Source organism: Salvelinus alpinus, chromosome 8, assembly GCF_045679555.1.
Source record: "Salvelinus alpinus chromosome 8, SLU_Salpinus.1, whole genome shotgun sequence".
Taxonomy (NCBI): domain Eukaryota; kingdom Metazoa; phylum Chordata; class Actinopteri; order Salmoniformes; family Salmonidae; genus Salvelinus; species Salvelinus alpinus.
In genome coordinates, this window is record NC_092093.1 from 43,111,312 (window position 1) to 43,124,007 (window position 12,696).

At 40.1% G+C, this 12,696-nt stretch overlaps 1 long non-coding RNA gene across 1 annotated transcript; it reads right to left on the reverse strand.

Moving 5' to 3' along the window:
* Positions 1-7,858: 7,858 nt before the first annotated feature.
* LOC139583158 (uncharacterized) lies at positions 7,859-11,060 on the reverse strand. Its single transcript, XR_011676497.1, has 2 exons — positions 10,939-11,060; positions 7,859-8,978 (listed from the first exon to the last, which is right to left on the reverse strand). It is a non-coding gene; the product is annotated as an uncharacterized lncRNA (long non-coding RNA).
* Between the last annotated feature and the right edge of the window lie 1,636 nt (positions 11,061-12,696).

The following is a 12,696-nucleotide window of genomic DNA, read 5'->3' on the forward strand; positions in this document are numbered from 1 at the left end:
TAACATTTCATGAAGCTCATCTTCAGTTTCAGAGATCAATACAATGTCATCTGCATATTAAAGAACAGACATTTGTCTGTTGTTAAGACACCTTTTCCAAGAGCTTTGATGGTCAGAGTCAGATCGTTAAAATGCATTGAGAACAGAAAAGGTGATCAAATGCAACCCTGTTTCACACCAATGTCCAAATATCTAAATAGATTATCAAAAATAAAGTTCTGTAGGGGGTATATAGTCAGACCAGCAAAATTCCTGTCACACTAACAACTTTAAACAACATTAAAAAAAGGTCATGTGGACCGGACTTAACAGTTTAGTAATGAACATGATTTCAATTGATAACATTTCCTTTTTCGTTTCCACTGTATCAACAACCAACACCATTAAAGCTGCACTATGCAAAGATCGCTCCGCCATTTCCTGGTTGCTACAATTCTAATAGTTTGGCTAATTTCAGTTCAGTTTGTGACAAAACAAGCACATATAGTGTAGAGAATCAATGTACCATCTAAACAGCTGTGAAATATATTTTCTGTAACCCAAAATGTTGTATTTTCAGCTGTTTGAAGCTGGTGTACAAAACTGAAAGTAAAAGACGCAAAAACTAAGAAAGGTAAGAAAGGTAAGCACAGCAATATCGCACATAGAACAGATCTACTCTTTCTTAGACTTGCTTTCAATGAGAATGACAGATCTATAACCCACATTTCAATGTGAATTTAGTCGGTCGGTCGCCCTACAGTGCTGCTGACCTCTATCATCACACACAGTTGAATCACAGAATGGTCCATTGGTTACAGAGCAAAGAAAGTGATTGTTCTGTCTTCCCCTCTGCCCCCCAGGCCACCCGCGACCTAGGCCACAATATGTTTGTTTTTTAAGCAAACTAACCCAAGAAGATAAGAATCTGAAGTGCTGATAAGTCATTGTTTGTTTGGTGATTTCTTTGTGAATGGTACTTTGTGTGTACTGTATCCAGTGGGACTATTCATTCAATAGGGGAGATTCTATCTTCACAATGACAAGATTCTATTTAGATACTGTAGAGGAAATATTTTGAATAAAATTGTTGTTTTGTGTTCTCATTCTCATCGACGGGGCTGTACTGCAGCAGGTTGAGAGCTTCATGTTCTTTGATGTTCACATCACCAACAACCTATCATGGTCCAAACACACCAAGACAGTCGTGAAGAAGGCCCGACAATGCCTATTCCCCTCAAGAGACTGAAAAGAGTTGACATGTGTCCTCAGATTCTCAAAAAGTTATACAGCTGCACCATCGAGAGCATCCTGACTGGTTGCATCACCGACTGCTATGGCAACTGCTCGGTCTCCGACCACAGGTTGCTACAGAGGGTAGTGGGTACGGCCCAGTACATCACTGGGGCCAAGCTTCCTGCCATCCAGGGCCTCTATACCACGTTGTGTCATAGGAAGGCCCTAATAATTGCCAAAGACTCCAGCCACCCTAGTCATAGACTGTTCTCTCTGCTACTGCACGGCAAGCGGTCCTGGAGCGCCAAGTCTAGGTGCAAAAGGCTTCTGAACAGCTTCTAGCCCCAAGCCATAAGACTGCTGAACAGCATTGACCCCCCCCCCCCACCTTTTTTACGCGGCTGCTACTCGCTGTTTATTATCTATTATCTATTATCCATGCATAGTCACTTTACCCCTACCTACATGTACATATAACCTCAATTACCTCGACTAACCTGTACCCCCCGCACATTGACTCGGTACCGGTACCCCCTGTATATAGCCTCCTTATTGTTATTTTATTGTTGCTCTTTTATTTTTTACTTCAGTTGAAGACCTTTACCGAATGGAACCCTATTCCCCGCGTTGTGCACTACTTTAGTACTACAAAGGTAGTGCACTATACAGGGAATGGGGTGCCATATGGGACGCACACCATGAGTTAGCAGCTGTTCTTCATTGTAATTGTCTAATCTTTGGAAAACCTCTTCAACCCCTATTGGCCTTTATCCCTCAGCCTTGGGCCTCTCCTCCCATTACCTGGAACTAACCAACACAGAGTATGTAGGCGCTTCCGGGTGCTAGGCAACCGGTCATGTGTTGGGCAGGTGTGTGACAGAGATACAAGCTAACATGTTTGTTAGACCAGTTTACATGAAGCTAATATATCTGAAATAACTTTCCTGTTTCACTCTATTCTGTGTATATAGCTAGTTCCTACAGATCTGAACATAATTTACACAAATGAAGGACCTCAATCAAAACCCAGTGCCTATATGCAAAATACCAGCCAGGACTCCACACACATCCATACACACTGTCCCATAGGAGTCTATATGTGGATGGAATGATGGTACACCTGGTTGCTGTTTGGATAGGAATGTCTCTCTCTTTCTCTCTGCATATGATTACCAAACAAACATGGGGACGCAGACACAGTTAAAACTAAAGTTATAAAAATCAATGTTTGACGTCAATTGTCTGTGTGATGGAACGAAATTCATAAAATTAAGGACACAAGTGGTGTCCCACTGGGCGCAAACTGGTTGAATAAATGCTGTTTCAACCTAATTTAATTTGTTAACGTCTTGTTCCGTGGAATCTACATGGAAAATGCATTCGATTTAAAAAATAAAAAAAATTGAGGGTGGAAGTTCAACCATGTCATCATTGTAACCAATTTTTTTACATGACAAACTTCACAAACGTTGTATAAAATGTTGAGTTTGTACCTTTGAAACGTCAGAGCTTCAACATTATTTCCACTATCAGAAAATGAATTTCTCTGGGCAGAAACCTCCTACCGTATCGCTGATCTATCTACAGCTATTAATTTGGTCCCCCATCCAGGGTTTTAACCAAGCCCAGCTTAGCTTTGACATTTCTCACTGACTACTCCCAATGTGCTATCGTGAGAATGCTTATTGAGAGATCTATATATTCACTGTTGCTATTGAAGTCATTCCAATGGGTAGGTTTAACAGAGCAAATTCAATTATTTCAAATTGAGTCTTCAAGTTAATCATAAATATGTTTGATTCATTTCTCCACCTCAACCAAAAATCTAAGTTAAAGAATAGGAATAAATCAATTGATAAATTTTTTTTAAAGTGCATTTAAAGTTTGATTAGATTAAATTTAGTCCTATTCTTTAATTTAGATTTTTGGTTGAGATTGAGATCTGAATCCAACACATTGGTAGACAAACTGGATATTGAATTGTGGTTGGTTGTCAACGCAGCCAAATGTCAACATTTTGAAGGCGATGTATCTTCTGCTTGGATAGTTCCATCTGTGCAACTGACTTAATCTGACTTTAATCCCAGTTTGTCTACAAATTAATCATTTATATGTTTGATTCACGTCTTCAAATTAAAGAACAGGACTAAATCAAATCAAACTTTAAATGCACTTCACATGAGGTTTGATTTGATTTAGGCCTATTCTTTAACTTTGATTCTTGGTTGAGATGGAGACGTGAATCCAACATATCAATTATTAATTTGTAGCTAATCTGGAATTAAAACCAGACAACATCAGTGGCACAAAAGATAGGCCAAAAGATATCTCCTTCAAATGTTGATATTGGTTGCGTTCAATTTCAATATCACTTTTGCAATAGAGTAAATAGCCTACTAAATTATCGACAAATTAACAAGTGATATGTTGGATTCACATCTCCAATTAAATACAAATGAAACTATCCAAGCATTATATATCCTTTAAATGTTGATATTTGCTTGTGTTGTCAACCAAACACAATTCAATATTACTTTTGTAAAACATCCTTAACTTTAGACTATTTAATATCTTACAAACTAACGTAACAGTATTCATTCAACCTTACATTGAGTAACACATCCATGGCCACTTTTTGAGGTAGGCCTACAGTAACTATACATGTCTTACGTAATCACAGAAAGCGTGCATGTTCAAGATAGCATGCAAAAGTGGCAGGTCTGTGAAGATCTTCACAATTGCTATAATAATCTGTGCAGAATCTCGAACAGCACTGATCATTTGCACTATAATTGTAATGCAATCTCAAGGGGGACGAGACAAGCTGGGCAGGGAAGGGTTAATAGAGCAGGGAGAGGATGGAGGGAGACAATAGGCAGGTCAATGGCTCGTAAAGCCTGGCTTTAGGGTTGCTGAGAAGCACTTCCGCACTGCATGGTCTCTCTTCACTGACTGTAGCATCATCAGTTTACTGCGTTCTCACGCTCTACTAGTCTATTCACTGCAGATGTCATTCCACAGCATGCACAACAGGTTGCACAAAAAATAACACAGTGGTGGGAACATACTTTAGATTTCGGCATTTGTGCGCAATTGGTTTCCTGTCTATAATGTTGAAAAGGATTGAATTTTGTGGATTTTAATACTTTGTTAAATGGTAAATTCACCTATTTTTTAACCTTATATTTAATATCTCCACTCCAGCACCATACCAGTGTCTACATAGGGGTGGCCAGGGTTGGGGAATAATGTATTACATGTAAGGGATTACAAAAAACGCTAACTGTAATCCGTTACATTACCTGCAAAAATATTGTAATCAGGTTACAGATACTTTTGAAAAAGTAGATGATTACTTTGAGGATTACTTTTAAATTCAGAAAGGGTGTTTGCGGGAAAAATCTTTGACACGTTTCTGTTTTCTCAATGACTTTCAAATCAGCATTGAAAAAAAGGCGCAAGTTTAAGGTGGCTCGACCTGAGTGAGTCTGACCACAAGTCAGAGACCAGTATGATGACACACCATGTGTTTGATGGATCGCGGGAAAATAGCAAGAATAGACTTTTGTAGGATACCGTCCAAGCTATGTCTTCCAATGCTGCGACTGCTGTCGGCAGCCAAAGATTATCAAGCTTGAATAAACGCTTGGAGGTAAGGATGACAGCAGTGGTGTAGTCTACAGTGATAGAGATATCACTTATAATTAGAGGAATCTACATAGCGCATTGATGTGAATCACACTGCTGCTCTCTCATTTAGCTATTTGCACCTTATGGATTGTGGCTGTTCACAAATCTAAATGTGTAGTTGGACCCAATAGTGGTTCAATTCAAGAAGTTTAAACTGCCTATCAATCATTGTTTTTGAAACCAATGGACAACCAGTGAAAAATGTACTCTTGCAACAACTGCATAGTGCGGATCTCATCCTATTGTCACGCCCTGACCTTAGAGAGCCTTTTTATGTCTCTATTTGGTTTGGTCAGGGTGTGATTTGGGGTGGGCATTCTATGTTTTGTTTTCTATGATTTTGTGTTTCTATGTTTTGGCCGGGTATGGTTCTCAATCAGGGACAGCTGTCTATCGTTGTCTCTGATTGGGAACCATACTTAGGTATCCCTTTTTCCCTCCTTTCGTTGTGGGAAGTTGTCTTTGTTTGTAGCACTATAGCCTTAATTAAGCTTCACGGTCGTTTTGTATTGTTTATTGTTTTTGTCGGCATCATTCAAATAAAAAGGAATATGTACGCTCACCACGCTGTACCTTGGTCCACTTCTTTTGACGGCCGTGACACCTATGGAATAAAAGTGGGGCTTTTATTGCTCAATCTAATTCATACTGATAAAAAAAATACATCCGTAGGCCTAATGGACACCTGCTCAAACTCGTACACTTTTGATAGACTTAAAGGGGAAGTCTGTAGTTGCTACATCCATGTTTGGACTTAGAAATTATATATATTAATGTAAAGATATAATTTAATCGTATGAAGTAGAAAGTTTTGGTTAGAAGAAGCCTACATAACCAATCCATTAAGTAAAATTGAACATCCATATATGGCCAGCTATGTAAACTTTAACATGGATTTATCCTGCAATAGATGTGGTTCAATTGGTAACATACATTTTTGTCTTCTTCTAAAGCCTCTTAAGGGGAAAGTAATCTAAAAGTAATCAGATTACGTTACTTAGTATGGGTAATCCAAAAGTTACATTACTGATTACAATTTTGGACGGGTAGCTAGTAATTGTAATGGATTACGTTTAGAAAGTAACCTACCCAACCCTGGGGGTGGCAGGTAGCCTTACAGTTCAGAGTTGGGCCAGTAACAGAAAGGTCACTGGTTTGAATTTTAACCCCTAACAACTGGTAGGTGGAGTTCTACCTTTAGAAATATGAAATGGTAACACTGGTGCTAGAGCTGCTGAATCAAGTGTACCTATTGTCAACAGCATGAAACAAATGAAGAAGAAATAGTAACACAAGGCTTTGTTGTTTTTTACAAAAATGTTTGGTGATAGACTAGGAATGGCTTGGAGATCGACCGGTTGGTTACCATTGGTCTATGACAAACAAGTAGCATGTTCGTCTGAGGCTACTGATCTCTTCATTTTGCATGATAAAGATGTCAGACACCAGATAGGTGCACAAAAATGTACATAGTATGGCGCCCCTGGAGCAAATGAAGGTTATGTGCCTCGCAGACAGATTTTCCACCTTGTCGGCGTGGGTATTCAAACCAGTGACCTTTTGGTTACTTTTTCTGGTATAATTCAACAACGAAAATTGGATGTTAATCCGTATTTGTCTGCTGGGACACAAAATGGCTGTTGACGTAGTTGTAGTCCCTTTTTAAAATTAGCCTACATATTAGAACAATATCTGTATTAAAGGGATAGTTCACTGCAAAACTGAGTTTTTGTTACATACTGAAAGTGCTCTTGTGAAAACTTGACTGCTGACATGGACAATTGTTTGGAACAAACTACATTAAGTGAACTATGCCTTAAAGATGGTTCTAGCCATGAAGCTGCCTCCCTGTGAGTATGAAAGTATTTTTTCCCCATTCTCTGCAGCAGTCCTCATGAGTATGCAGCACTGAGGCAAAGACAGTGTTGGGTAGTGTCACGCCCTGACCATATTTTGCTTTGTATGTTTCTATGTTTTGTTTGGTCAGGGTGTGATCTGAGTGGGCATTCTATGTTGTATGTTTAGTTTGTCTGTTTCTGTGTTTGGCCTGATATGGTTCTCAATCAGAGGCAGGTGTTAGTCGTTGTCTCTGATTGGGAACCATATTTAGGTAGCCTGTTTTGTCTTTTGGTTTGTGGGTGATTGTCTATGTTAGTTGCTTGTGTCAGCACATTTCTTATATAGCTTCTTGTTCGTTTATTGTTTTGTATAGTTTGTTCAGTGTTCTCTGTTTATTAAGTTCATGATGAACACATACCACGCTGCATTTTGGTCCTCCGATCCTTCCAACTACTCCTCCTCAGACGAGGAGGACGACGAACGTGACAGGTAGACTTCGGAAAGCATCTCATTACCTAATCAATTAGTAAATAATATACCTTTGGGGGACCCTCTCCAACTCTTGGCAAGTGCATAAAAAAAGTCAGTGCCCTAGGGTTAAAAAGTGATATATGCGGCATTCTTAGGACCCCAGTCAAAAACGGACATCTAGAGAACATGGTCGTAACGATTTTGTAGTGTGTGTCACTGGACTAGAGATCGAGGGGGCATCATAGAATGCAGAGTCTAGCTCAGGCCCATGCAGCCAGCTCAGCAGTTGCCGTCTAGACCAAGTGGCAGCTCAATAATGAATCTGTCTGCTGCTGTTGGACCCCTATAGAAAACTACATTAGGAGGTAATGGACCGAGATTGATTGCGAGAGATGATGGATCAAAGTAGAGGTGACAGACCTAGAAGAGTGTTTGAGGGCTGGAGCAATGAACACGCCAGAAGTCTTAAAACAAGATTTGGTAGTTTGAAATTAAAAAGAGTTTACAGAAGTTAGAAGCTACATGGAACTTTTGCCCTCCAAAAGGGGTTCCTAAATAGAGACTCTTCAAAATACCAACTCATTGAACCCAGTGACCCAGTTAAGCATCAACCAACAAACAGTAATCCAAGGAGGACACAAAATGTAATTTATTATAATTTATTGTACATTGTTATTCCGTACCATTGATTCGGAAGAGCTAACAAAAACTAACATTGCCATTTATACAAAATATAAACTATAAAGGGGAATATACATGTGTCATCCTTTCCCACGTGGTTACAGTACAGTCATTTTGTTATGACCAACCCAGGCATTGAAAGGGAGATATGCCAGTTATATCCTCCTTGAAAAAGACCAGAAAATCTTTAGAAATCACTACGCATACAGACTCAAGTCCAGTGTCAAAGTTATTCTCTTCACATACAACATATTCTGGTACATTGCCAATAACACAAACTAAAAAGCACCAAATCGTGAAAACCCCATTTAAAATATTTTTATTAAAAGAGGTTTGAATTTCTTTATTAATAATCTCCTATGCACAACCTTCACTTTGGGCACATACAAAACACATTTCAGATTATTTTCCTAGGTATAATTAAAAACTACGATTAGAACTGCTGTACACCAAAGTGGTCCACATTTTGAGAGACATGTGACATGACAACCACCTGCGTCCTCCAGGCCTACATCCCCCAGCATGCCACAGACTGATAACCAGGATTTTTTGATGGAGTTGCTATGGAAACGCAGGTCTTGAGGGATGGCGGAGTATAGTGCTGGAGCAGGAAGCCATGTTGAAGAGTGCCATTCCTTTGATTCTCCATAAGTGATTTGAAAAGGGGGGGGGGGGGGGGTGATGGTGGCAGCTTCCTCTTCAACTGACGTTACACCCCCCCCCTTCGGAGAAAAATGGCAGCACTAGGATTTTCTTTCTTTTGGGCGAATGAGTGGGTGGGGCGAAATCTTAGATGTAAGCCTAGTGGTCTCTGTTCAGTGCGGTTGAGGGGAGTGGTGGTGGTTGTGGTAATAGGGCGGTGGATCGAGGGTTCAACAGTAGTGGTGCAGGAGGGAGGTCGCCATGACGATGGGGAGCAGGAGACAGAAGGGGCCGGACTGCAGTGACACGCCCGCTCCGGTAGGGGAGGTGGAGTTGGCCGAGCTGCTGTACGTGTCTGTGGCCATGGTGGTGGAGTTGACGCTGGAGCCCGCACTGGTCGCGTTAACCCATGTGGATCCTGTTGTGTTTTGGGAGACCACCTGCAGGCAACCAGGAAGAGGCTTGGTTAAGCGGAAACTCAAACGTAATTCTACAGAATTGGGACAATTCCTCATTGATCCATGACAAAGCACATTTCAGCCAAAGCGGACATCTTCAATATGATGTAATGTCTAGAGGACTTGTGAAATGTGTGGTGCGGGAGGCTGGCTGTGAAAAACTAGCACACAATAGGTTGAACACCAGCTATAGTGGCATGGATATTCTAGGCCAAGCGTGTTAAACAATGGATTGCGATGTAGATATTACAATGAAATGGCCATTAAGGTTTGGGGAAAGTAATTATCCCAGCTAGCACATATGGTTCCTTAGACGTTATGGGAATGCATGTTTCTGGTTTCACATTTTTTATCCTGACCAGTAAAAAGTGAACTTATTTTGTTTATGTTCTGAGAACAAGTGAAAATTGCCTGTTCTGGGAACATTTATTTTTAGGTTGGAGTGAGGTTCTGAGAACAATTTACTGTGGTTCCATGAAAGTTTTATTAACACTCAGAATAGAATTTACAGGTTTTTGAATAACTTCCTTAACTTTCCCTGATTGTTTGAAGACTTAACACTGCTAGCTTATTTTAGGTGATTTTTTGTTTACCTCAAAGCACAGATAGGACACATGAAAGTGTAATTTCCTTAGGCATTGATCATGCAAACACTTTTGTGACATAGCCTCAGTGAGATTCTATAACCTATAATCTTCTGTTTTCTATCCATGGAATTAGATCATGCCGCCACCAGGATGGAGCTAGCGCCAGTTAGTGTGAGTGGCCAACACCTGAACAAACTTCACATGATAGCAGATAGACTTGTGGATGCTGAGAACGGAATGTATATGTTTTTAAATTACATTCTACGAATGTTTTCTGATGGTTACTAATGTTGGTTTTTATGGAAAGGAATCTTAATGTTCTCGGAACAATTGAGAACATGACATTAAATAGAACCACGAGGAAACACTATGCTGAAGTACTGAAATTCACACAGAAAGGTGTTTCTTAAAGTTCTCTTAACATTGACAACATTCCTAATGGTCAAACAGTTGGAGAACGTTCCTGGAACGTAACCAAAATTGAAATTAATGTAACTATGTTTGAACTTTCAGGAAACGTTCTGTTAAAGTAATGAAACACCAAGAAAAGAATGTTGTCAAGTTCCTTAAATGTGCTGAGAATGTTCCAAAGCCAGGCAACTATACTGCACAATTCCCAGAAAGTTGTGGGAAGGTTGTATGCTAAATAACCACAGTTCAACCATGCTCTCACCAAGCTCAGAAACATATTCTCAGAAGTTGTGCACTACAATTTTGTAGTCCAACTTTTCATGTCAAATCCCACAGAAAACTCCTGGATTAGACCAAATATCAGTTGCCTATCCAAGCCAAGCACATTTCCATGGAATGGAAAAATAAAATAGCAAATAAAACGCAATAATTAGGAAAATGTATATATTTTTTACAACCAGGTATCACATTGGCCAGTAACACCATACAAAGAGAGAATGATAGTCCAAAAGCAGACGCGCAAACTGTTGGTCTTTGCTACCCGTTTCAGGTTCCGTTTTAGCGCGCGGCACTGAAATAAACTCTAACCCTTGGAAAGACTCAGGTGTAGCGTGGGTTTAAATAATTAATTCGCCTAAGTGTTTTTATAACAAAGTGATACAAGAAAGAAATGTGGGATAATTGCAGAAAAGACACCGAGATTATATAATTTATATGCTTAGGCCTATAGATGAGAAGTAACGAATACCCTACTGGGCTATTAGGCTACTTTAAGTCCTGTCTACCGAAGCAATATAAAACCTAATCAAAAACAATGTATTATAAGCTTTCGAATTAATAGCCTACCACAAAAATACCGCAAGCAAATGAAAAGCGAATTACTTAATTAAAAAAAAAAAACGTATTTTTCTTATTAATATGAATAATACATGTATTTGTCATACCTGTGTCGATAAACATAGGGCGAAGACAATCACTCCGAGATGAACAACTATCATTTTTGACATCCTGATGATGATCTGGCCACAACTTCAAGCGCAGCCACAGTCCCTCTGAAAATGTGATCACTGAAATAGTCGGACCAACGTTTTATACCAGCATCATGACTGACGTGTGACGTTGAAACTTGGTCACATACACAAACAACCTGTAAACAAAATAACAATGTAGCCTACTGTAAAAGCATGTGATACACATATTTGTTTTTATATTGAACATATGCCTCGTTAAAATCCACATGGATTGTATATATTTCATACATGTATTTTAATAGATGATTTAATTAGAGTATGTGTCATCAGCGGGAAGGCAAAATTCGGAAGCATTCGTTGGACTACAACCAAACAAAATATGGCTATTAAACCCATTATATGGTGCCATTGGATGGAAAGGCCTGCTACACGGGCCAACTTCTATTCAGGTATTATCAGATTTTAACATCCAAATGAAGCCACATAAAGTTGCCAAATATTGTTGAATGTTGCAGTTAGAAATTCCAGGAATAGAGCTGATTATTTTACATGCCAGAGTCATGTTTGTTCTAGCCTACATCGTATATTTATATCTGGACGTTCCAAACCCTTGTGTCTTACTGAACGCGATATTACTTTTGACCAACAGTGACATCTCCTGGCTACAGTTGGTAATTAACCTATTTGTGGTCCTATGTGAATTATATTAGGCTACCTGCGTCTTTGGTTTTTATGTATGCAACAAAAGTACAACATTCACATTCTGATACCTCTTCTGTTAAGCCGTCTACGCATACAGTTTGACGCATACGGTCGATAAATCCAAAGTATGCACCACACCGAACGCACTGAAACTGCCTTTGCAACGCAATGCTGCAAGGGAAATGCAGCGTTTCATTGTAAATGAATGTAATGATGGTGTACCGAAATGCAAACACTGTCGGTGTGCTCGAAGCGTGACTCCATAGGCTAAACAAGCATCCAAATGGTAAGCCAATTTGCCTCAACAGAAAACAGGGTAATATCGCCCTCTGGTGGCAAGTCAAAGTATCGCAAAATCAAAGACCTTATATAACCGCCCATTGTGAACTTATGGGGGAACCTGTTTGTACCTCACAAACGTTCTCGATAATTTTCTAAATTGGCAGGGACAATACACTATACTCATTACTCTATGGACAGTAATGCAACTAATGATACATTAAGGGTACACCAAATTGCCCTTCTTATGATTGGATTCAGATGTGGGGATTGTAACTTTAGGCCTATAAATACCGTCTTAAGTCTTGGGTCTGGGTCCCCTACAGAGGGAACCCAAGGGACAGCGTTCCCTTCGCTGCCTGTGCTCCCTGCAGAGGCACCAGATGTGCTCTGAGACGGGAAGAGAGGGGGCCTTTTGGAAGGCATCTGATAAGCCCCGTTCCCAAAGCCCAGGCGGATCTCGTATCACCAGTGGCCAGCGGGTCTACGAGGGGAGCGCAACCTGAGCCAGTGCACCGGGATCAGGTTTCTGTTTACATGAGCTGTGGTCCCAGGGTTCCTCGAAACAGAGCAGGGCAGAGGGGGCCGAAGGGAAATGGAAGAGGGGTTGTGTAACACCCCTCTTCCTGTCTTGTCCTGTCTGTCCGTTTGTCTGTCTGAGGTCCATATAGTCACAGAGGGAGGAGAGTGAAAACGGTAAATAAAGATCAGAGAGTGAGGGAGAGAGAGAGGAATGCAAAGAGAGAGAGA